General features: G+C 42.0%; 1 protein-coding gene across 1 annotated transcript in view; it reads left to right on the forward strand.

The window, feature by feature from the left end:
* The first annotated feature begins 1,910 nt into the window (after positions 1-1,910).
* The window catches only part of LOC148501567 (putative ATP-dependent RNA helicase DDX60), a 600,786-nt gene continuing 580,207 nt past the window's right edge, over positions 1,911-22,489 (forward strand). The window contains exon 1 of the mRNA XM_088450267.1: positions 1,911-1,996. The gene's annotated coding sequence lies outside the window, so the exon portion shown is untranslated. The remainder of the gene's footprint in view (positions 1,997-22,489) is intronic.

A 22,489-nucleotide genomic window follows, 5' to 3' on the forward strand; every position in this document is an offset into this window, starting at 1 on the left:
CGCCAGCACATGGTGGAGCCGACCTCCCTTCCTGCCGGAACATCAGGATCCTCCACCTCTGGCACAACATTAGCCAATCCTCCAAATGTGCCTAGCCCTGTGCCTAGTCCAGAGGCCACAACATCTGCCTCTGGACGGGCCAGCCCGATGACATCCCGGACCCGGTCTGGCGCCCACCCTCCCCCAGCCAAACGGGGGAAAAAACGTTGACAGCACTGGCTACTTTTCCCACACTCCTTCTGTGCTTGCCCCATATTCCTTTCTGGCCAAAACTTCCCTCTCCTTTCTTGTGAATTGTTTTTAATTTTTAGATTTAAGTTTTCATACCTTTTATGTTTGCACAAATAAAATTTTTTTTGGGAATAACACTGCCAAAAATGTTTGGGGCAAAAATGTGCCTGAAAATGTTTTTAGTTTCCAATAAATTTTGAAAAAATGTTCGACAATGTATTCTGACATTATTTTAGAAATGGTTTACATTTAATCCTGGCCCACAAGGCAAAAACGAGCTCCCAACAAATTTAAACGAAATCAAAAAAAAAAGGCCTCTTTAAGGAACACTTTAAAATTTACATAAGGATGCAAATTCTCCAGACAAAAGCAAAATGGAAAAATACACACAAACATGATGACATTATTGTTACAATAGCACAAAAACCAAATATCTACCAAAAAAAAAAGACCAACAAATGTACGCTAATTGATTGTGTAATCCTGACATTAGCAGCTATGATTTCCACCTGCGTACGGTTTTGTGCTAACCCAAAAAACTGATTTCAAAACACATTACAAGCTGGTTTTCAATACAAAACTAATTGTTTTTCTGACAAGCCGTGATTAATCGATGAAACATTGTGGAGGGCCGGGACAGAGGAGAAGGCCATCGCCAATGTGGTCAAGTAATCCAGACCCTAAGCTGTGCGAGCAGTTTGAACGGAAAGAGGATCATCCAGTGACGTATGAGTTGGTACGAACACATTTGACGTTCGCATCTGATAATGTATGTACGCCCAAAAAACGCCTCGCCACGCCTGCGTTTTTCCATCTCCACCCCCGTCAACGCCCAAAAGCGCCCTGTTCTGTCAATCACATTTGACATGTCACTTCCTGTACGCTATTTGACGAACGAGACAAAAAAAAAGTGTTACACCGACGCATGCGCGCTTTCTCAACATCGGAACGCAACGAGCGTACTGCTGTTAATGAGCGGCTCTGAATGAGGGCCTATGTTTTTTTTTATGTCCCTCTACAGGTTGGGAAATGCCTTTATAGAAGATTTGCAAAGCATTATTTAAGTCAATTGTTTATTTATTTTTGGAAAGCACGCTTCCTGGTCCCCTTGTGAGCTGTGAGGTGGTAAAAATTTACTGGAAACGAGTGGAAATAAATGTTATTGAGGTTATTAATACTGTAGCAACAAAAAAAGGCCAATTTTATGTGATTTTAGCTCTTTTTTTATTTTTTAAGAAAAAATCCAGATCCAAAACCAAAACCAAAACACGAAAACAAAACACGGAGGTGAGGTTTTGGCAAAACCAATCCAGATCCAAAATCAGGGGAGATCCAGATCCAAAACCAAAACACGGGGATCGGCGCACATCTCTACTGATAACTGAACCTAAGGATGACATATAAACACAATTTATTTCATTTAATTTTTTCTGAATTTCTCAAACATTTGGCCCAGGGGTGCCGTGGAACAAATCCTGACACTCTAGGGTGCTGTGATTTGGAAAAGTTTGGGAACCACTGCTCTAAGGAACAGATACGTTTGTATTTAGAAATGAATGTTACAGTATACTTTGGTCTCAGGCAGAGAAACGAAACTAAACTGCTTTGCCTTCCTGCTGCTGTATGACACACCTCCTCACTAATGCTGGTTATCCATTGCACACAGATCACAGAGAGCTGCTGCATCTCACTGGTGAAGGAGAACTCCACTTTACTTATGTTATCAGCTGATTGTACTTGACATTACGTTGTACAAAGAGCAAACGTAAGTACCATTAATAATATTTGTACATATGTTTACTGTTTAATTCCTTGCAAAATATATATTTACACCTCCATTCACAGCATTCTGTAAAGTACAGTATAGAGATGCAAAATATATGCATATGGATATAGTAACAGGGAGTAGACTTATGAAGAAAGTAAATGAGCAAATATTTGCACAATAAAAAATAGGGTGCAGCTAGGTTAATGCACAGGAGTATACACCCAAATCAATACTCAATAGCATACAGAAAACAGAAAATAGTGCAAAAAACCTTAAAGCGCTCCCCACTTAACATGTATACAGATAGGACACCAATGTGTTTTCACACAGGGATATAAACAATAAATCACCAAATATAACTGCACTATTATTTTATACCTCTTTTCCACCAAAAACCCAGGTCCGACCTGGGTTTTTGGACATGGGTCCAACCCTGGTCAGACCCAGGTCAGACCCATTTACACTGCACCTTTGATCTGGGTTACTCCCAGGTCAGCCCTGTTCACACTGAACTCAGGTCTGCCCTGCTAAACCTGTGAGGTCATAAAAAGTGGGAGGTGAATGCTCCACAACCACCAATCCGCTCATTTTAGGCATGATCCAGATCAGATAACCTGGGTTGCACCGTTTACACTGCACCATTACCTGGTTCCATCCTGGGTTCAACCCTGGTAGCTACCTGGGTTGAATTGCAGGGTCACTTGACCCAGGTTATTTTTCAGGGACCCTTTTACACTGAGCTGCAACCCGGGTAGACCCAGCAAAAACCCAGGTTTTTGCTCTGGTGTAAAAGGGGTATAACTCTCTCTCTTTATCCCTCCATGTTTATGGTATTACAACAAGGGAGACTGAGCAGAACCTCCTCATAGAGGCATATCAGTGGAATCCAGAAATCAGAATTACCAAGTCTAGTTATATTTGATGATTATTGTTTATATCCCTGTGTGAAAACACATTGGTGTCCTATCTGTATATACATGTTAAGTGGGGAGCGCTTTAAGGTTTTTTGCACTATTTTCTGTTTTCTGTAGGGAGTAGACTTATGCTGGCCATACACTAGTACGATTTCGGTCCAGTTGCACGATTTTAGATGCCTTGTATGATGCATTGTGTGCAAATCGTGCAGTATTTAGGTACCAATACGATCCGATGCGTGCTCCCGCAGCTGTTCTATCGTATCGTATGATCAGATCACATCATACGATCTGTTGTATCATATGCAGATCGTGCTGTGTATTTGCGTGAATTTGATGCATCGTGCGTCCGATCATCCGAGCAGCGTCATTTGTTAAAAAAAAAAAAGACTGATGCACGCATGGGTGGGGGAGATCCGTGATGCATGCATCTGTCTTTAATAAAATAAACACAGATGCAGGGATGGTTTAGTGAGAACCATCCCCGCATCTGTGAAAAAAACAAAAAAAGTTTTTTTTTTTAAAAAAATGGTGTGCCCCCCCAAAGTGCAACCAGCCCCGGGCTTTTAATGACCCAGTGCTGATTGTGCAACATACAGGAGACAAACAACATAGGGGTCCCCCGTATGTAATCACAACCAGCACCGTGCTAGTCAGAACCAGCCCCGGTTGCCAAAATACGGGGGAAAAACAATGCAGGGGTCCCCGGTATTCTGCGCAACCAGCACTGGGCTCTGATCTGGTCCTGGTTCTGGAAATACAGTGGGAAAAAATGTGAATTTTCCAGAACCAGCACCAGACTTTCTCTAGCGGGGGGCTGATGCCACAGCCTGGGGAGCCCTTTCACCAGGTCCCCAAGCCAAAGCATCAATCCTGACCGCTAGTCAGTCCAGGCCAGGTATCTCTGGGGAGCTGGGGACCCCCTTAATAAAGGGGTCCTCCCTCCAGGGCACCTCAGGCCTAGGCCGATAGCCTGGGGTTATCCCCGGCACCCATGGGGTGGTGGGTGCTAGGTTGATAGTGTATACATGTAGTGTAAAAAAAGAAGTGAAAACATTGGGCCTGATTCAGACCCACTCGCAAGCGGCTGTCCGCTCACAAGTGGGTCGATGTTGTGCACTGCGCATGCGCACGACGGCGGGAGCTCCGTCGTGCGCATGCGCCAGACGTGACGAGCGAAGGACTTTCCTTCGCTCGTTGTGTCTGATCAAAGGGGGCGTGCTGTCGATGTTGATTGACAGCACGCCCCCTTTGGTGGGCGTGCTGGGGGCGTGCCTCCCTGACGGGGGCGTTCCCAAGGGAACGCCTACTGTCAGAAGCCTGCCCACTGACAACACTAGTGATGTCAGTGGGGAGTGATTTTGGCTCTGATAGAGCCAAAATCACTCCGGGCCTTGCGGTTGAAAAACTCAACCGCAGGCTCCAGCTCGCAGTGGCGATGGTCGCGATGGTCAAGACCATCGCGGCCATCAAACTGCACGCTCGTATAGGCTGTGGGTGGTGACCCACAGCTATACGAGCGTCCAGGAGGACGCTCCATAATTATGGAGGGCGGCCCTCATTCAGAGCGTGCGCTCTGCTCAGAGCGTACGGCTCTGAATGAGGGCCATTGTCTTTACAAGTAGAACTGCAGGTCCCAGCAAGCCTCCCCCGCATGCTGGTATTTGAAGAACCACAAGTACCAGCATGCGGGGCATTAAGGGCCCACTGGTACCTGTAGTTCACATGTAAAGAAATGTTTAAATAAACACAATACACACACACTGTGACAGTATAGTTTTAATACATACATGCATACATGCAGGATGCAGTCAGGAAGCCGACGGTCGAAATGCAGACCGCCGGCTTCCTGACTGTCAAATCCTGGCAAGGTACTAATGATAGGCGTCGGAATCCTGATGCCTGTCATTATACCTACGCCGGGAGCCCAACGCCCGGCATACCGATCGAAGGTAAGCCGGGCGGCGGGCGCAGACAGCCCGCGGAGGGTTAGGTTAAGGGCTCCCTGGGGGGACTTAGGGTTAGGCAACCCCCTGGGAGGGTTGGACATGTGCAGAAGGACGCATGCACCAAAGGGGGTCCTGGGAGGGATTCGATTGGATCCCTCTCAGGGTGAATCACGAATAGAAGCCCATAGGCTTCAAAAGATGGCATTGCCAACCGCATACAAGCCACGGAATGTATTGCATTCTGGGGCTTGGTGCATATGAGAAATGTGGTCAAACCCTTGAATACTGCATTTTCAGGGGTTTGTCCGCATTTCTGACGTTGGTGTGTCCTGCCCAGTGTGTGTTACCAAGACACTGTGGGCTTTGAGGTCAGTTTCCTGAATATCAGAGTCCAGGGGCCTCGTAGTTTGGGCACATACAGTAGATACAGTAATGCCTGTACCGTGCTGGTATGGGTACTCCATAGTTCTGCCCCTCTTAGCTGACATGGGGCATCCCCAGCCCCCCAACCTGCTTAAATGGGATCTCTAGTTTCCCCTCCTACTTACTTGGCACCTCACCAGTCCCATTGAGATATCTCCCAAATAAAAATCTTCTGACATGTATCCCCCTGCTTGTCATCCACCCCCATCAACTGACAGGTATTCCCCTGCTCCCCACCCTCCCCTGCTGACATAGGGTCTCCCCAGGCTACCACCCATTTTCTGCTGACACTGGGGGATATATTTACTAAAGTACAGGTTTTTAGAAGTGGAGTTGTTGCCCATAGCAACCAATATACCCCATAGTCTCCACAATACCATACTCTTCCTCCAGTAACCCCCAGTCCTCCAAAACCCTATGCTGATAAATCACCATGGTCACCCCCACCACCCTTCTTGTCTGATTACTATGAATTGGGGGTCCTACTCTGTCTTACTCTGAATTTTAGGGCCTGCTGTATGGCTTACTATGAATTGGGGGCCCTGGTGTGTGGCTTACTATGAATTGGGGGCCCTGCTGTGTGGCTTACTATGAATTGGGCAGGGCCGTAACTAGGGTAGTAGAGCACCGCAGGGCAGGGGGCGCTGTTTGAGCCTGTCAATTTTCCTGCTTATTATCATGCTTACTTGTAGCTTCCTCTTCTTTTATCCCCAGCATCTCCTGGCCTCCCCTATCTCTTCCTTGGCCCTTCCTCATGAAGCCATGGCCCTTTTTCAGGAGCACTATCTTATGTCCCTATTTAAAAAACTGAAGGGTGTGGGGGGGGGGGGGTGCACCAATGCTCTCTCTGGCACAGAGCACCAAAAAGTCTACTTACGGCTCTGGAATTGGGTAACCATAGTTTCATATGAAAACATTTTTTTTAATATTTTTAAAATGTAATACATAGGGCCTATTTATCAAGCCCATTTTTTACACAATCATTCAGAAACAGAAGTTTCTGCATAATTATATATATCTCCACTAAAATCTCCTGTAAAAGGCTAACTAGTGCATTATTATCAATCTGATCCCTATGTACCAAACTATTTTTGCTTCATTGCTTTATGCCATCCTCAGATGCAGAATGATGGAGACAATTTCTTGCATGATTTGATCACTTTATTGAAGCTATGAGGGTATTGTCTGACAGCACAAAGAAAAACATGCTTCTTATTAGTGCTGGCCCTAAGATTTCTGAACTATATGAACTATAACCAAATGCAGGGAATCTTTAACTGCCTATCATATTTAAAATACCTGTGCAGCTATGCAACTTAAAACATCGGGCCATTCCGTGTCAAATCAACACAATTTTTGTTAAAATGTTACCTCACCAACTCTAAGCGCTAATATGTGTCAATTCATTTAAATAAAAAGGTAAAAAAAAGAGGTTTAAAAGGAAAAAAAAATTTAAGATGGAGTTGGAATAGAATTAGGGTTGGGATATATGTAGGATTATACAGCTAGAATGAGAGTGGAAATGATACAGAGAGGAGAAAATACAGGGGAGGAAATAAGGAGGAGAAAGTGGATGCGATCCAGCTCATTAGTGTTTATGCTCTTTTGAAAATTGCGGGATGTAGCCAGGTTGAATCAGCGGTATGGGTGGAACTGTCCCTATTCCTTACCCTACTTAGTCCAGGTTCAGACTAATAGCGCAGTCCTCTCTGGGCCAGCTTCTAGCTTCCACATGTGTGGCTATGGCGACTTCTGGTGATGATGTCAACCGCTGCGTGCTGCTTGTGTCGGCTGTACAGCTGTGTCTATGTTGCCTGCTTGTCACATCCAACGCGTTTCGTAGCGCTTGGCTACTATTTCAAGGAAGCAAGAAGCTGGCACGGGGAGGACTGCACTATCAGTCTGAAGAACCCGGACTAAGTAGGGTAAGGAATAGGGACAGTTCCACCCATACCGCTTATTCAACCTGGCTACATCCCGCAATTTTCAAAAGAGCATAAACACTAATGTGCTTGATCGCATCCACTTTCTCCTCCTTATTTCCTCCCCTGTATTTTCTCCTCTCTGTATCATTTCCACTCTCATTCTAACTTTATAATCCTATATATCCCAACCCTAATTCTATCCCAACCCCATTTAAAAAATATATATATTTTTTTCCTTTTAAACCTCTTTTTTTTTATTTTTATTTTATCTTTTTATTTAATTTGACACATATTAGTGCTCAATCTTTCACTCATAAACTGCTTGTTTTTTATTGAGCTGCTTTTAAGCATAAAATTTAACGCAGATAACCTTCTCTATTCGATATGGAGAGTATATATGTAGTCTAAGAAAAAGACAAAATTTTATTTAAATATCTAATGACGTTTCCAAAATATGTAAAGTTTTCAAAAATCTATCAAAAACGCACAACCAGCATATATTCAAATCGCCATAGCAGCTCTCCTAATTAAGCTAGAGAGGTGGGAGTGGTGTCATTTCCTATGATTTACAACATAATACGCTTTGTGGGGAAAAACTTTTTCCAAATTAAAACTGAAATTTTTGATCATGATTGTCTCAAAAAGTGAGTTGACAAAAATGTTCAAAAAATTCTGGAAATAGTCTATACCAGGCATATAAAGCTCAAATACCAACCGGGCGGAATATTCAAGGTCTAAGAGTGTATGGGCCACAAGAAAAAAAAAAGTCTTATATGCAATTTTAAAGGTTTGGGTATGTAATGCAGGCTGTCGGGATGCCTCTTGTCAAAATACCGACAGTGGCATTCCGACAGTTGGTATCCCGACAGGGGTTAGTAAGTATACTTACCCTTCCCCCTTCTCCCCCTAACCCTCCCTCATTGTAGCCTAACCATAACCATCCCAGCACCCTAACCCTCCCCGTTAGTGTATAAACCTATGTCTCCCCCCTTTGTGCATAAACCTAACCCTCCCCCCTTTGTGCCTAACCCTAACCCTCCCCCCTAGGGGTGCCTAACCCTAACCTCCCCTCCAAACCTTTCCTTAACCCCGCTACACTCCCAAAATCTAACCCGCCCCCCCTTGCGGCTAACGCTGAGGGTGCACCGAACTTACCTAATTTGGCTTGGTGTTCTTCAGCATTCCTGTGTCGGGATTAAGATAGGCGTCAGTATTTTGATGCCTATCTTAAGTTCCTTGTCAGGATTCCCCTGTCAGTATTCAGAATGGCGGCATCACGGCCGCTTGTCTCATAACTACATCCCATTAATAAAAAACAATGCAGTGCCCCCTGTAGTAGTGTTCCTTATGCAATTCCCCCCTGTATTAGAGCCCATTATGCAATTCCCCCAGTATTAGAGCCCATTATTCAATGCCCCCAGTATTAGAGCCCATTATGTAATGCTTCCTGTATTAGGGTCCCTTATGCAATGCCACTGTAGTTGTGCCCATTATCCAATGCCGCCAGTATTAGAGCCCATTATGCAATGCTTCCTGTTTTAGAGCCCATTATGCAATGCCCCCTGTATTAGAGCCCCTTATGCAACGCCCCTTGTATTAGAGCCCCTTAGTTGTGCTCATTATGCAATGTCCCCTGTATTAGAGCCCCTTATGCAATGCCCCCAGTATTAGAGCCCCTTATGCAATGCCACTGTAGTAGTGCCCATTAGACAATGCCCCTATATAAGAGCCCCTCATGCAATGCCCCCTGTATTAGAGCCCCTTATGCAATGCCACTGTAGTTGTTCCCATTATGCAATGCCACCTGTATAAGATCCCCTATTGCAATGCCCCCTGTATTAGAGCCCCTTCTTCAGTGCCCCCAGTAGTGCCCATTATGCAGTGCCCCTAGTAGTGCCCCTTATGTTGTGCACCCAGTAATGCCCCTAGTAGTGCCACTTATGCTGTGCCCCAACAGACCCCGCTCCCCTGTGCAGTACTTACCTCTCTTCACGCTGGGCACCGCTCCAGTCCACGCCATCAGCGCTCCCGCGTAGATGCTGCAGCTGACTGGACCTAACTAGATCCAGCAGGTGCAGGCTCCTCTCATCGCAGATGATGTCATGATGTCACTTGCACATTGCATCACTGGGAACACTGGCCTCTGAAGCGATCAGAGGCTTTTTAGTCTCTGATCACTTCAGAAACCAGCATTCACAGTTTTAAATACAGTAAACACTGCCCAATCAGAGCTGAGCTCCGATCGCAGCAGGGGTGAATGAAGGGTGACTGGGCCGCATAATATATGTATTTGGGACCACGCTGTCGGGCCACATAAAATGTTTATTTGGGCCTCATGTGGCCCACGGGTCGCATGTTTGACATGTTAAATTTTTTTTAAAAATGTAAAAGTGGGAGCATAATGGGTACATAGTTAAAAATTATTTTAAACAGGAGTAGGCACTACGTTTGAAAAAATCAGGGCCTACTTTTAAATCCAATTATATGATGGAACAAATAAATTTAGCCCAACACTCAATAGATATTATTTATTCTCACATGTAGAGATTGTCAAAAAGTAATTAAGAGAATTTACAAAAATTCAAATATTGTAGGCCTAATTATAAAAGTTCTTATATGACTTTATTAACTAAAAACATTGAATAATGCTTGCAAGAAAATAAATAATTATCTTCAATAATGTTAATGCATTGTTTATGACTCATGCTCATGAATCATTGTTCTCATGGTCAGGAATAATGCTCAGTTTTGCAGAACAGTTTGTAGCATGTCTGTGCAAGCTGTGCAAGAAAAACTTCACAAACTTGTGTTGTCACAAGCTAGACTTCGATGTTGAGGCCGAGTGGCATTTTTTGGCCACAGCGCCCTCCTGTGATGGAGTTGGTGGCTCAGTCAAGAGACTGGCAGCTAGAGCCAGCCTACAACATCCATATGAGAACCAAATCCTCACACCTTTCCAACTTTTTGAATGGGCAGTAAAAAATATATCTGCAATTAATTTGACGTTCACAGCACAAGAAGACTATATTGAGTCTGAAACATTTTTGAATGATCATTTCAGCCAGTCCGTAACTATTCAGGGATCACAACAGTATCATGCTTTTATACTTGTTGGTTCAAGTACATCAAACATATCTGTGAAAACTTTTTCTATGGCTACAATATCATCTACAGTATTTGTTGCAAAATCTTTAGACAAACTCCAGTTGACACAAATAAATGGCTATATATCCGTTGTGTATAACAAGAAATGGTGGATTGCTTATGTGATGGACAAGAATGAACATGAAGACGAATTAAAAGTGACCTTCCTTCATCCAGCTGGAGCTTCACCATCATTCTTCTATCCAAGGAAGCCTGATGTACTATAAATACCTCTAATAGATGTCTTCTGCAACGTCAACCCTATAACTCCAACTGGAAGAATTTATGTCATGTCTCCTGATGACACTTTAAAAACCACTAAGGCATTGTCAAACTATCTTCAGCTAAGATTGTTGACTGACTAATAAAATGTCAAGTATTTCTATTCAACTTGATTTATATAATTAAACTAATGAAGCCATCAAATCTATTAATACCTTTTTTTTTTACAAACTACCTTGCTTTAAAATTATTTTTAACTATGAACCCATTATCCTCCCACTTTTCAATTTTGACAAACATTTAACATTAGTTTAGACTATTTCCAGAATTTTTGTAAACTTTTTTGTCAACACACTTTTTGAGTTAATCAAGATAAAAAAATTCAGTTTGAATTTGGAAAATGTTTCCTCACAAATCCTATTATGTTGTATATCATAGGAAAGGTCCTAAAAAATATAGTATATTGACACCACTCCCACCTCTCTAGCTTAATTAGGAGAGCTGCTATGGCGATTTGAAAATAAGCTGGTTGTGCGTTTTTGACAGATTTTTGAAAACTTTACATAGCCATATTATGGAAACGGCATGATATATTTAAATAATATTTTGTATTATCTTAGTCTACACATATATTCTCCATATACCAAATTTGAACAAAATCTGAGCTGGTAAGGTAAAATCAGTGTGTTGATTTGACACGGAATGACCCTCAACGATATTTCTGTTTCTTCGAGAGACTCCATGACAGCCTCACCTTGGGATATAAAAGTACTTTCTGCAAGAAGCAGAGGAAAAGGACAAATATGCCTTTGTAGGGGCACTCTTATGACAGATAATTGTTTATATATGGCAGATGATGGAATGATTAGTGTGAATAAAACTTAACGTTTAATATACACCTTTAAAAGGAAGTTCTCCCCAGAGAGTGATGTGTAGATATAACATAGAAATCTACTAAGTACAGAAAAGAACAATATAAACGTCCTTTGAAGTGTAAATGAGTATTATTATTTATTATTGTTAAAATTCAATGAGTAATCAGCTCCTGTTAAGGGTAATGAATATTCTAATTAACCCTAATTCAATCTACAGGGAGGCACATATGATTACTTCTTACAGTACATATCTGGCGAACTATAGTAGTTTTTAATTAGATCTCTGTTGTGATCGACATATACATAAATGATAGTCGGTCAGAAACAATTGTATATTGTAAGAAACCACACTATGATAACTAAGAAAGATGATTTATTAGGATAATCCAGCAGCTTTGAAATCTGTGTCCCCTGTAGATGAGTGAAAGGATATATATTGTAATTAAATATCAGTACACATATATAGACATTGCTGATAGTGATAAAGCCTGTGTCCCCATATAACTAAGAGGATTGTGTTTGGGAGGACTTTTATCCCAAGTATGTTAACTCATATTGGTTTTAGCAGATATGCTAGGTAAAGAATAGTACACCTTGGAGTAGTGATAAATGCATATATTAAATTGCCATATAATATCAGCAGTTTGCACTGTGAGAAACAAAGTGATATCCTAAAACAGAAAATATGTATGAAAAAGAAAAAGAAAAAAATCCAAACAATAATGGTAAGTACACAATGACAGTGTTACATGTACTGAATAATGACACTGTCTTCAGTGCAATAAAGAAAAATAATAACAGAAAAATTATACTTGTACTGAATATCAACCTAAACCATGGACAAATGCAACATATTTGTGTACATATGTAATAAGGATGTGCCCTGAAAAAAACAGGGTTATGTGTCACAACACAAGGGTAAGTCAATGCATAAGGTGAATTACAATATATAAAGAAAAAATCATTGATAATAATTCAAAAAATGTTCATGAACAAAGAGAAGCAATAGTATATAATATATACTGAGTAGTGACACTCTCATCAGGAAAAAAAATATATAAAAATTTTTTTGCACATGTCAAATTCTATGTTTTCATTTAGTACATTTATATAGCATAAATAGATATATATGAAAGGGTTTAAGCTGAAGGAAGTAAGACCTGGAATAAAGTAACGTGGAGTCACTTCTACTTTCCCTGTCTACATCAAACAGGGGATGAGAGAGTGACTACAGCGTTTATCCAGGGGAAACAACAGACAGCGCTTCTGCTGTCTGAGAATAGACCCAAGTCTCACCCCTGCTACTCTCAGGCATTGCAGGGGGAGTCACAGACTAGGACTCAGATGAGAGAGCGCAGGAGAGCAATAGAAAGATACCTCACAGGAAAAGTCCGTGGGTCAGAGCTGCTGGTGTGGTTATTCAGAGATCAGCATGCTAAATGAGCATAGACAGAGACAGGACACGTGTTTCGCCGGGAGGCTTGTTCATCTGATCACCTTGGGATATACCTGTTCCCCCTAGTATAGACAGGAAGTTTTTTCAGGGACCGCCCCGTGTATATATTCTGGCCCCTCCTCCTTGTCTTTTTGAGTGTCTCCTTATAATTGGTTCCTGAAAAAAAACACTCAAGGGAGGGTATCTATAGGCTGCTATGGAGTCTCTCGAAGAAACAGAATTATTGGTGAGTATCCAATGTTTTCTTCTTCGATCCTCCATGGCTCATATACTGTATGCAGGGAGGGCAATAACAATAAGACTTCAAGATTCTGCATAATAAATGTTGTTTATTTAAGTGCCTCTCTGAGGGCTTTGGGTCTCATTCAGACCCGCTCGCAAGCGCCTGAGCGCTCGCAAGCAGGTCGATGTTTGGCTGTGCGCATGCGCGGCGGCCGCACTGCACGTGCGCAAGCCGCGGAGCGAGTGAGAAATTCTCTCACTCCGGGGCTCACTACAAAAGGGGCGGCTGTCGATGTTGATCGACAGCTCACCCCGTTTTGTAGGTGTGGCGGGGGGGTGGTTTCACAAACTAAGGCGTTCCCAAGCAAACACTTGCCATTTGTGGGCGGCCCCACTGACATGCACAATATGCATTAAAACTTTTCAGCAGGGATCTGTGCAATAATATGTTAATATAGCCAGATACAATATTACATGCAGATTTGTGAATAGGAAACTGTGCAATATAGTTTTTCTTGTGCAATTAATTGATTTTACACTGCTGCTATATTGGTTAAGTTCAATTGTATCATAATGCTATTTCCACACTGCTGTTATATAGGATACCGTATATACTTGAGTATAAGTCGACCCGAATATAAGCCGAGGTACCTACTTTTACCCCAAAAAACTGGGAAAACTTACTGACTCGAGTATAAGCCTAGTGTGGGAAATGGCAGCAGCTGGTAGTGCCCCCAGTAGTAATTCCCCCTGGTTGTGCCCCCAGTAGTAATCCCCCCTTTTAGTGCCCCCTGTAGTAATCCCCCACTGGTAGTGCCCCCTGTAGTAATCCTCCCCTGGTAGTTCCCACAGTGGTAATCCCCCCTTTTAGTGCCCCCTGTAGTAATCCCCCCTTTTAGTGCCCCCTGTAGTAATCCCCCCTGGTAGTGCCCACTGTAGTAATCCCCCCCTTGTAGTTCCCCCAGTGGTAATCCCCCCTTTTACTGCCCCCTGTAGTAATCGCCCCCTGATAATGCCCCTTGGTAGTGCCCCCTGTAGTAATCGCCCCCTGATAATGCCCCCTGGTAGTGCCCCCTGTAGTCATCGCCCCCTGGTAGTGCCCCCTGTAGTCATGACGACGTGTCTCCCATCACCCACTGTGGGAGCCGGAAGATGGGTCCCGCAGTGGGAGCAGCAGCAGCCGCTGAGAGTCTGACAGACACTCAGCGGCTGCTGATTACACCAAACACGCAGCTGCCGGCTCCGGCGGCTGTGTGTTTGGCAGTGTGTAGCGCTGACCGAACTCCGTCCGGTCAGCGCTACACTTGACTCGAGTATAAGCCGAGGGGGTACTTTTTCAGCACATTTTTTGTGCTGAAAAACTCGGCTTATACTCGAGTATATACGGTAAGTGCAAATGTATCAATGCTGTGATGATCATCTTTACCTCTAGGGATTATCTGTGAATTGGGAAATGTGCAATATAAGTTTTTTTCTGTGCAATTGATTAATTATATATTGCTACTATACAGGATATGTGCAATTGCATCAAAATGTTATAACCATCTTTACCTCTAATGCTGGGCATACACGGCCAGATAAAATGCCTGTCAGACCGACAAACATTTTATCTGGCCGGCTGCCAGCCGCAGATGTCGCTGGCATACACTGTGAGATTTCTCTCACAGTGTATTCGGCAGACATCTGCGCTCCGCCCCCGGAGGAGGAGACATTTCCCTGTTCCTTCCGTAGGAACACAGGAAATGTCTGTCTGTCGGCCGTGGCTGGGCATACACTGCCCGATGTGGCCGACAGTTTAACGGGAAATATCGCGACGGGCATGCTGGACAATCCGGCATGCCCAGCCGAGCAATATTTAACCCTCGGTCGCCCCCCCCACACGCTACAATTATCGGGGCGATCCGCCGATATCAGGCGGATCGCCCCGATAATTGTAGCGTGTATGGCCAGCATAAGGATTGATACTATATTTAATATAAACACTCCTGCAAATCTATAAACAAGGGAATTGTGCAATATACAGGTACATCATAAATTGATACGGAGGTGAATATTTGTACTCCTCAATTTTGTGTATGAAGAATACCATATACTTTATGGGCGATGTGCAATTTTTTGACTAATCCTTAACCATATGCTGCTACTACATGGGATTTTGAATACTGTGAGAATTATCTTTATTTCCTAGGGATTGGTGCAATTAAGGTGAATATTTATACTCATTAATTTTTTGCACAGGGAATACCATTAACTTTATGGGCAATGTACAATTGTTCTGATCCTTAATTACATGCTGCTATTACATGTGATCTTGAATACTGTGAGGATTATCTTTTGCTTCCTAGATACTGGTGCAACAATAAGCAACATCACTCTTTGTACTATAAGTTTTGTAGTTGCACATTTGAACTCATCATCCTCTGTATCATTATATTAATTATTTCAGTGACAACCTTTGTTTGCAGGTTATAAATATTTAGAATTTTCTTTTTCTACTGCCCTAGGGGATTAGTGCTATATCTCATTGTATGATCCCGTACTATTGGATTATACTGCATTGCACTTTATTTCCAGAATTCTATATAAATCCATCAGCTTCTTTTTGCATTTTACTACTGTATGAGCCTATATTAATTGGATTATATTGTATTGTACTATACGCACAGAATTTTATATAATTACATCAGCTTCCTTTTGCGGTCAACTACCCTATAAGAACCTTTATTATACCAGATAGTATTTACTACACTGGTTGTGACCAGATTTCTTGGACATATTGTATGATACATGATCCAAGAATACTATCGTAATATTTTTCGCCCTATCAACTAATATTTATTTTAGATACTGTAAGTAGGTTGAATTAAAAGTTAAGTTTTCATATTTACATAAAACAGTAGTTACATAAGAGTGACCCAAAAAATAATTTTCTTTCTTTTTGCCTTTGCAAAATACTTACCAGATATACAAATATATTAATTCCTGGGAGCACCACCAACACTCTAATATTGATATGGACATGTACCAAGAATAATTTACAAGTTGGTTATATTACATTATACACTATATTTATATTCCTGTGCGGGATCTATTTTTCCACTTTCCCTGTTTCCCAATTATTATATTGAAAATAATTGAGGCAGAGTCATTTTTATATTGGTTGCCATTAGATCCATCTCTGGACTTCTGAATATTTCTACTACTGCTTGGAATATCTCTGCATTCAATTCCCATTCTCGTGGAAGAACCTGATTCCTGCTCAGAAAGTTTGCTACAACTTTTTTTTTGCCATACACGTGGAGTGCTGAAAGAGAAAGAAGGTGTTTCTCCATCCAGGTCATCATTTTTGAAACTTCTTCAATGAGGGTTTGCTCCTGGTACCCCCTTGACAATTTATATATCTTACCACCATCATATTGTCTAAAAATATTCATAGATGATTTCCTCTCAGATGATCTTGGAAGTATTATATTGACTCCCATACTGCTCTCATCTCTCTTTTGTTTGACGAGAATAACCTTTCTTGCTTGGTCCACCAACCTTGTGTCACCATCTGTGATAAGTGTGCTTCCCATCCTACGGAACTTGCTTCTGTTGTAAGGATTATGGGGGTCATTCAGACCCGGTCGTTAGCGCCGATGCGCTCGGACCGGGTCGATGGTCCCCCACAGAGCATGCGCACGACAGCACCGGCGCGCACATGCGTGAGACCCCCTACGACCGACAGCGCCGGTCGTAGCGGGTATCAATCCAAAGGGGGCGAGCTGTCGATTTTAATTGACAGCTCGCCCCGTTTGGAAGGCGGGCCGGGGGGGTGGCAGCCCAAATGGGGGCGTTCCCATGGGAACGCCTACCGTTTGGGGGCGGCCCCACTGACATCACTAGTGATGTCAGTGGAGAGCTTCCAGCTCAGACAGAGCCGAAAGCTCTCCGGGGCTTATGACAACGGAGACCCTACCCTAGGGTCTCGTCGTAAGCCCCGATGGTCTTGACCATCGTGACCATCACCTTAGGCGGTCATAAGGCTGTGGGTGTTAACCCACAGCCTTACCACCGCAAAGGAGGATGTCTTGAAAATTCAAGAGGTCCTCCCCTCATTCAGACTGACCGCATGCTCTGTGCGACCGGTTCTGAATGAGGTCCTATGTACTGCAGTTGAGACAACAGTTGACCTTTTTTCTTGATCTACTCCTTTTCACCAGTCCAGCGATTGTTTTACATCTTGTCTCAGTCATACATAATGGAGAAGAGGCACCTTTCTGTGAATAAAGTCTACTATGTTTCTTTGCAACTTTGTCATGTGCATAGGACCACCTCTATAGTTGACGAGATTATACCAAACAGTCTCAATCCCATCTGGAGTTAAATGCTGCTGCATTATTGCACATATCTTGTCATTTGCATATTTTCATACATCTTTCTTCTGAGAGGTGGACCGCATAATTCTGGGTATCTATTATCACCCCGAGAAATTTAATTCTTCTAACTAGATTCAACCAACTTTTTTCCCAATTTATGATCCAACCATGCCTTTCTAGAAATTGTAGAACTTGAGCCACCTTGTCATGCACTATTTCCCTCGTCATTCTGGCAATTATTATGTCATCTAGGTATGGCCACATCATTATTCCTTGAGTTCTTAGATGAGCTATCATTGTTACTAGAACATTGGGTAAATGTTCTGGGCAGAGTTGATATATGGAAGGGGAGACATGTGACCTGGAAGGTGTTCTCCTGCCACACAGAACCTTAGGTGTTTTTGATCGTCTATGTTTACTTGCATGTAAAAATAAGCATCTTTTAAATCTTTTTATGCTAAAAAATCCCCTTTTAATATTCCTGCTAGGATAGATTTTAGCGTTTCCATATGATATTGTTTTGTCAATACATACTTGTTCAATTCTCTTGTTCAAGGATAGTCATGAAATCTCCTGATATTTTCTTTACCAGGAAAATAGGTGAGAAAAACCAGTTTTCCTTTCCATAATGGGTACTGGCTTTATGGCTCGAAGTCTGATTATTTTTTCAACGGTCTGCCATAGCGATCTTTTCCAGTTTTACAACTGGCATCCTGGACCTTACATACTTGTCTCTTTCTGGTCTTTCTCTGAACTCTATTCTGTATTTCTGTGTTCATTATCTCCAATACCCATCTGTCCTGAATACTTTGAGTCCATGTGCTGGTAAACTGAGACAATCTTCTCTGACTGCTGGTTCTCTGGGTGCCTTGTAGTCATTGCTGTCTGGAATTATCTCTCCTAAATTTCTGCCGAAAAGGATTGTCTAGTCATTCCTGAAGCATATCTTCTGTTATACTGGCGACCTGGTCTATGAGTCCTAGCCTCTCTGTACTGTTATTTTGATGAGATAAACTGATACCTGTTTTTCTATCCTGTTTTAGTCGGTAAGATTTACCTCCCATCATCCTTTGTTTCAGGGAATCCAAGGTGCTCCCAAAAAGGAAAGAACCCCCATACGGTAATGTTGCCAATCTAGTTTTTGAATTTGCATCGGCCATCCAAGATCACAACCATAATGCTCTTCTAGCTACTACCCCCCGTAGCCATAGACCTTGCTACATCAGATATAACATCCAAAAGAGGCTTCACAAAAGGTATTCAATAGCTTTTTGCATAATCTCAAAGTTTCTTAAAAGATATTGTTTTGCGATCCTTTCTTCAATATCTGTACCAAAGATGCACTCCAGAGTCTTAATGATCTGAAAACAGAGGCTTTAGCTACACCCGACTTTACAGATACAGCTGTAGAAGTGTGTACATTTTTAAATGTATTTTCCATTCTTTTATCCATGGTATCCTTAAAAGCAGCTCCATCCTCTAACAGAATGGTAGTTCTAACCATTAACTCTACAATCGCAACATCCACCTTTGGTAGTGCATATGCATAGTTTAAAATCTCCTCTTTAGATACAAATAATTTTTTCATTCAGTCCATTATCTCTTGAAACTGGTTAGCCTGCTGAGTGATTAGAGGTGTGGGACTCTTCTGGACACAATTCTCAAATTCTCCTGTGTCCCTGAAAATGGCTTATTTCACAAAGACACCTCATATGCTTTTTCTTGACCAGTTTCTTCTTTTCTACCATATTAGGCACACTAAAAAATGAAAACACCCTATTACTAGCCTAATACTTAAAAACCTGCATACCCATGTACACACTAAAGCTGGCCACACATCTAAAGATTATCTGTCCAACCAGCCAACTAGTTGATTGGTTGGAATGAAAATCTTATAACGTATGGGAGTAACTGATTATCAGCAATTTGCTCCTAAATGCCAGAAAACAGATGAAAATGGTCGTTCAGACAAGTTTGTTAAATAATTGATCTAAACAATTTGTTCAAATAACAGTTTTTGTCCATTTTCCGGTGTTTGGGAGCAAATTGCTGATTTTCATTTGCTTTAATACCTTACCAGATTTTCATTCCAACCAATCAACTAGTTGGCTGGATGGACAGATAATCTTTAGATGTGTTGCCAGCTTAAGAAGGGCTTACCTCGACTGGGCGCTATTCAGCTGCTGGGGTGAAGGCTCCGATTCCATACTTTTGGATTTGTAGACCTCCGTTTAGCAGGTAAGTGGATCGGTAGCTGTGAAAACACTAATTTCTATGTCCGGTGTGCCGTGCCGTGCCATTTTAAAACCCTCCACCGGCTCGCCGAACAGCCCCAGACCGAAGTGCGGGTGTCCCAACAACTCCAGTATAGCACAGGCGGCCTCCATGATACCAACCCAGGTGTGCCACCCCGCGGCATAACCGGCACACAGGTCAAAATAGAGAGGTAAACACTTCAGGTAAGAAAAAATAACAAACTTCCCTACTCTGCCTCTATACTGTTGGGAGATAAGAAGGAAACACAAGGAGTAAGAGGAGGGGCTGGATTATATACTTCCTGTCTATACTAGGGAAACAGGTCCTATATACCAAGGTGAGGCTGTCATGGAGGATCGAAGAAGAAAAATTTTACTTTTGATGCATATATTACAATATTAAGGATTCATTTAAATTCCATGATGTTGAAGAAGGAATTACGCAGCAGTTAATTGCATTTGACACATCTGGAAAGATGCATAGAAATGCTCTTAAATCTGAAATGACACTGACAGAGCTGCAGCAATATGCTAGGAATCTTGAATTTACAGAAACGCATGCTAAAAACATGGAACAGTATATAAACCTGCTGCAAGAGTGCAATAAAATACATGCTGATACAAGTGGTAATCGGGGAGAAAAACAAAGCTAGATAATGTATAGAATATGGAAAGACAAAGAATTGTATATTGTGGTGCACAAAAAGTCAGTTTAAATAAAATATAGCTTTTATTATAGATATATATTAAAATATAATCTAATAAAGTCTGCAAAATAATAATAAAAAAATAAATGATGTGAAATAAAGAAATAGATTTTATTTCACATCATTTATTTTTTAATATTATTTTGCAGACTTTCTTAGATGATATTTTAATATATATCTATAATAAAAGCTATATTTTATTTAAACTGACTTTTTGTGCACCACAATATACAATTCTTTGTATTTCCACTTTCTATATTTGAATTTTTTGTGAAGTGGTAGCACCCCCTTGCAACACATATATATATTTATTTCCAATAAGACGGCATTAGGGGCCATATACAGTAGATAACGAGATATAATCTATACTTGTGCGGTTGGTTTTTTCTTTGTGTTACCAAAGCTAGATCATGTTACAGGTGTGGATGCTCCTATCCACAATCAGGATACTGTCATTGGTAAAATTTGTACTGCATATAGCAAAATGAATCCGTTTTCATCTGTCTGCAGCTTAGCATATTGTCATGTGTGATTTTACAAATGCCGTACTTGGTTCAACGTAAATTACATTTTATTTGTCTACAAAAACAAATATATGAAAGGATAGAGGAGATGAAGGGGTAATATTACTAAAGGTTGATTTTGGTAGATTTTGTGCTTTTGGGCAATTTCCCGACAAAAAAATCTGACTTTAGAACAAGTTAGTACATTAAACCAACAATCGACACTTTCACATAGACGACTACAGAAACCAGAGATTTACGAGCTGCAAATTTTAAATCTGACCAAAAACCAACACAAAAACAATGGTAAACCTGACCAAACCAACACAAAAATAATGGTAAACCTGACCAAACCAACACAAAAACAATGGTAAACCTGACCAAACCAACACAAAAACAATGGTAAACCTGACCAAAAAATAGATCCGTCTATGGCAGGCAGGTTTGGAAGAACACAGATCACTATGATCTGCTCAGCCAGTTTCCACAGCTTTAAACATACGTTCGAGCACTCCTGATAACTTATCAATATTCACCTCTACCTTTCCTCCATATGCCATTTCCCATTCACTCTCAAACAGTTTACCCCTTCCACCTTAGCATGTAAGTTCTCATGGGCATGGTCCTCCACCCTCTTGTTCTTCCCTGGCACTATCCAGGAAATCAGTGCTCCGCTCCCTTGTAACCCTCTACTTTCAATGACTCTGACTGCTTGCCCACATGTTTAGTACAGGATCATTGAGTACTAAATAAATTCCCTCCCTATCCTATGTACTCATGCTTTGGTCTCCCATTGTCAGGGGCATATCTGTAATGGGTGAAGGGGTGGGCGGGGACCACACCGCACACCCTTCACCCATATTTTAAATACTTACCCTCTTCGAAGTCCGTCAGTGGCATCAGCTATGTAAAAATCGCCTGGAAAATGGGCGCAGGCTATTTTCCGGACGTTTTGCGCATGCGCAGTAGGTAACTCGCCGGGGAAATGGCTGCCGTGCCATTTTCCCGGTGACCCTCCACATCCGCAGTAGACTCTGGGCACAGACTAGTGCCCAGAGTCTACTCCTGCGGCACTGCGCTCAGTGTGCACCCGGTTACTGGAGAGAGAGGAGGGGGCCCGGGATGGAGACTGCACATGGCACGCTCCTCTCTTAATACACCCCTGCCCATTGTGTATGGTATTTTTGTTCTGATACCCTGTTACTGAATGCTATGTTTACCCTGGATGGCACTGCAAACACTTTGTGGTGCCTTGCAAATAAAAGCTAATAATAACTAGCAAGAAGATTGGATTATGCATTAAGGTCTAACCTGCATTTAAAACATAACAATTAAATCGTATTTAGTTGCTGTGATTCAGTAACAATTTGGCACCTACAGTGCAGTAAATGCAATTCATAAATGAGCCCCAGTGACAGGAACTACAACTCCACAGTACAATTCCATATGGCTATCAACACAAGCAAGTGATAACAAATCATTGATAAATCTGTGTTATTGTTTTATCACTCGTTCCTAATCTTAAAATGGCCACACA

Source organism: Taudactylus pleione, unplaced genomic scaffold (assembly GCF_031769625.1).
Source record: "Taudactylus pleione unplaced genomic scaffold, aTauple2 ptg000513l, whole genome shotgun sequence".
Lineage (NCBI taxonomy): Eukaryota > Metazoa > Chordata > Amphibia > Anura > Myobatrachidae > Taudactylus > Taudactylus pleione.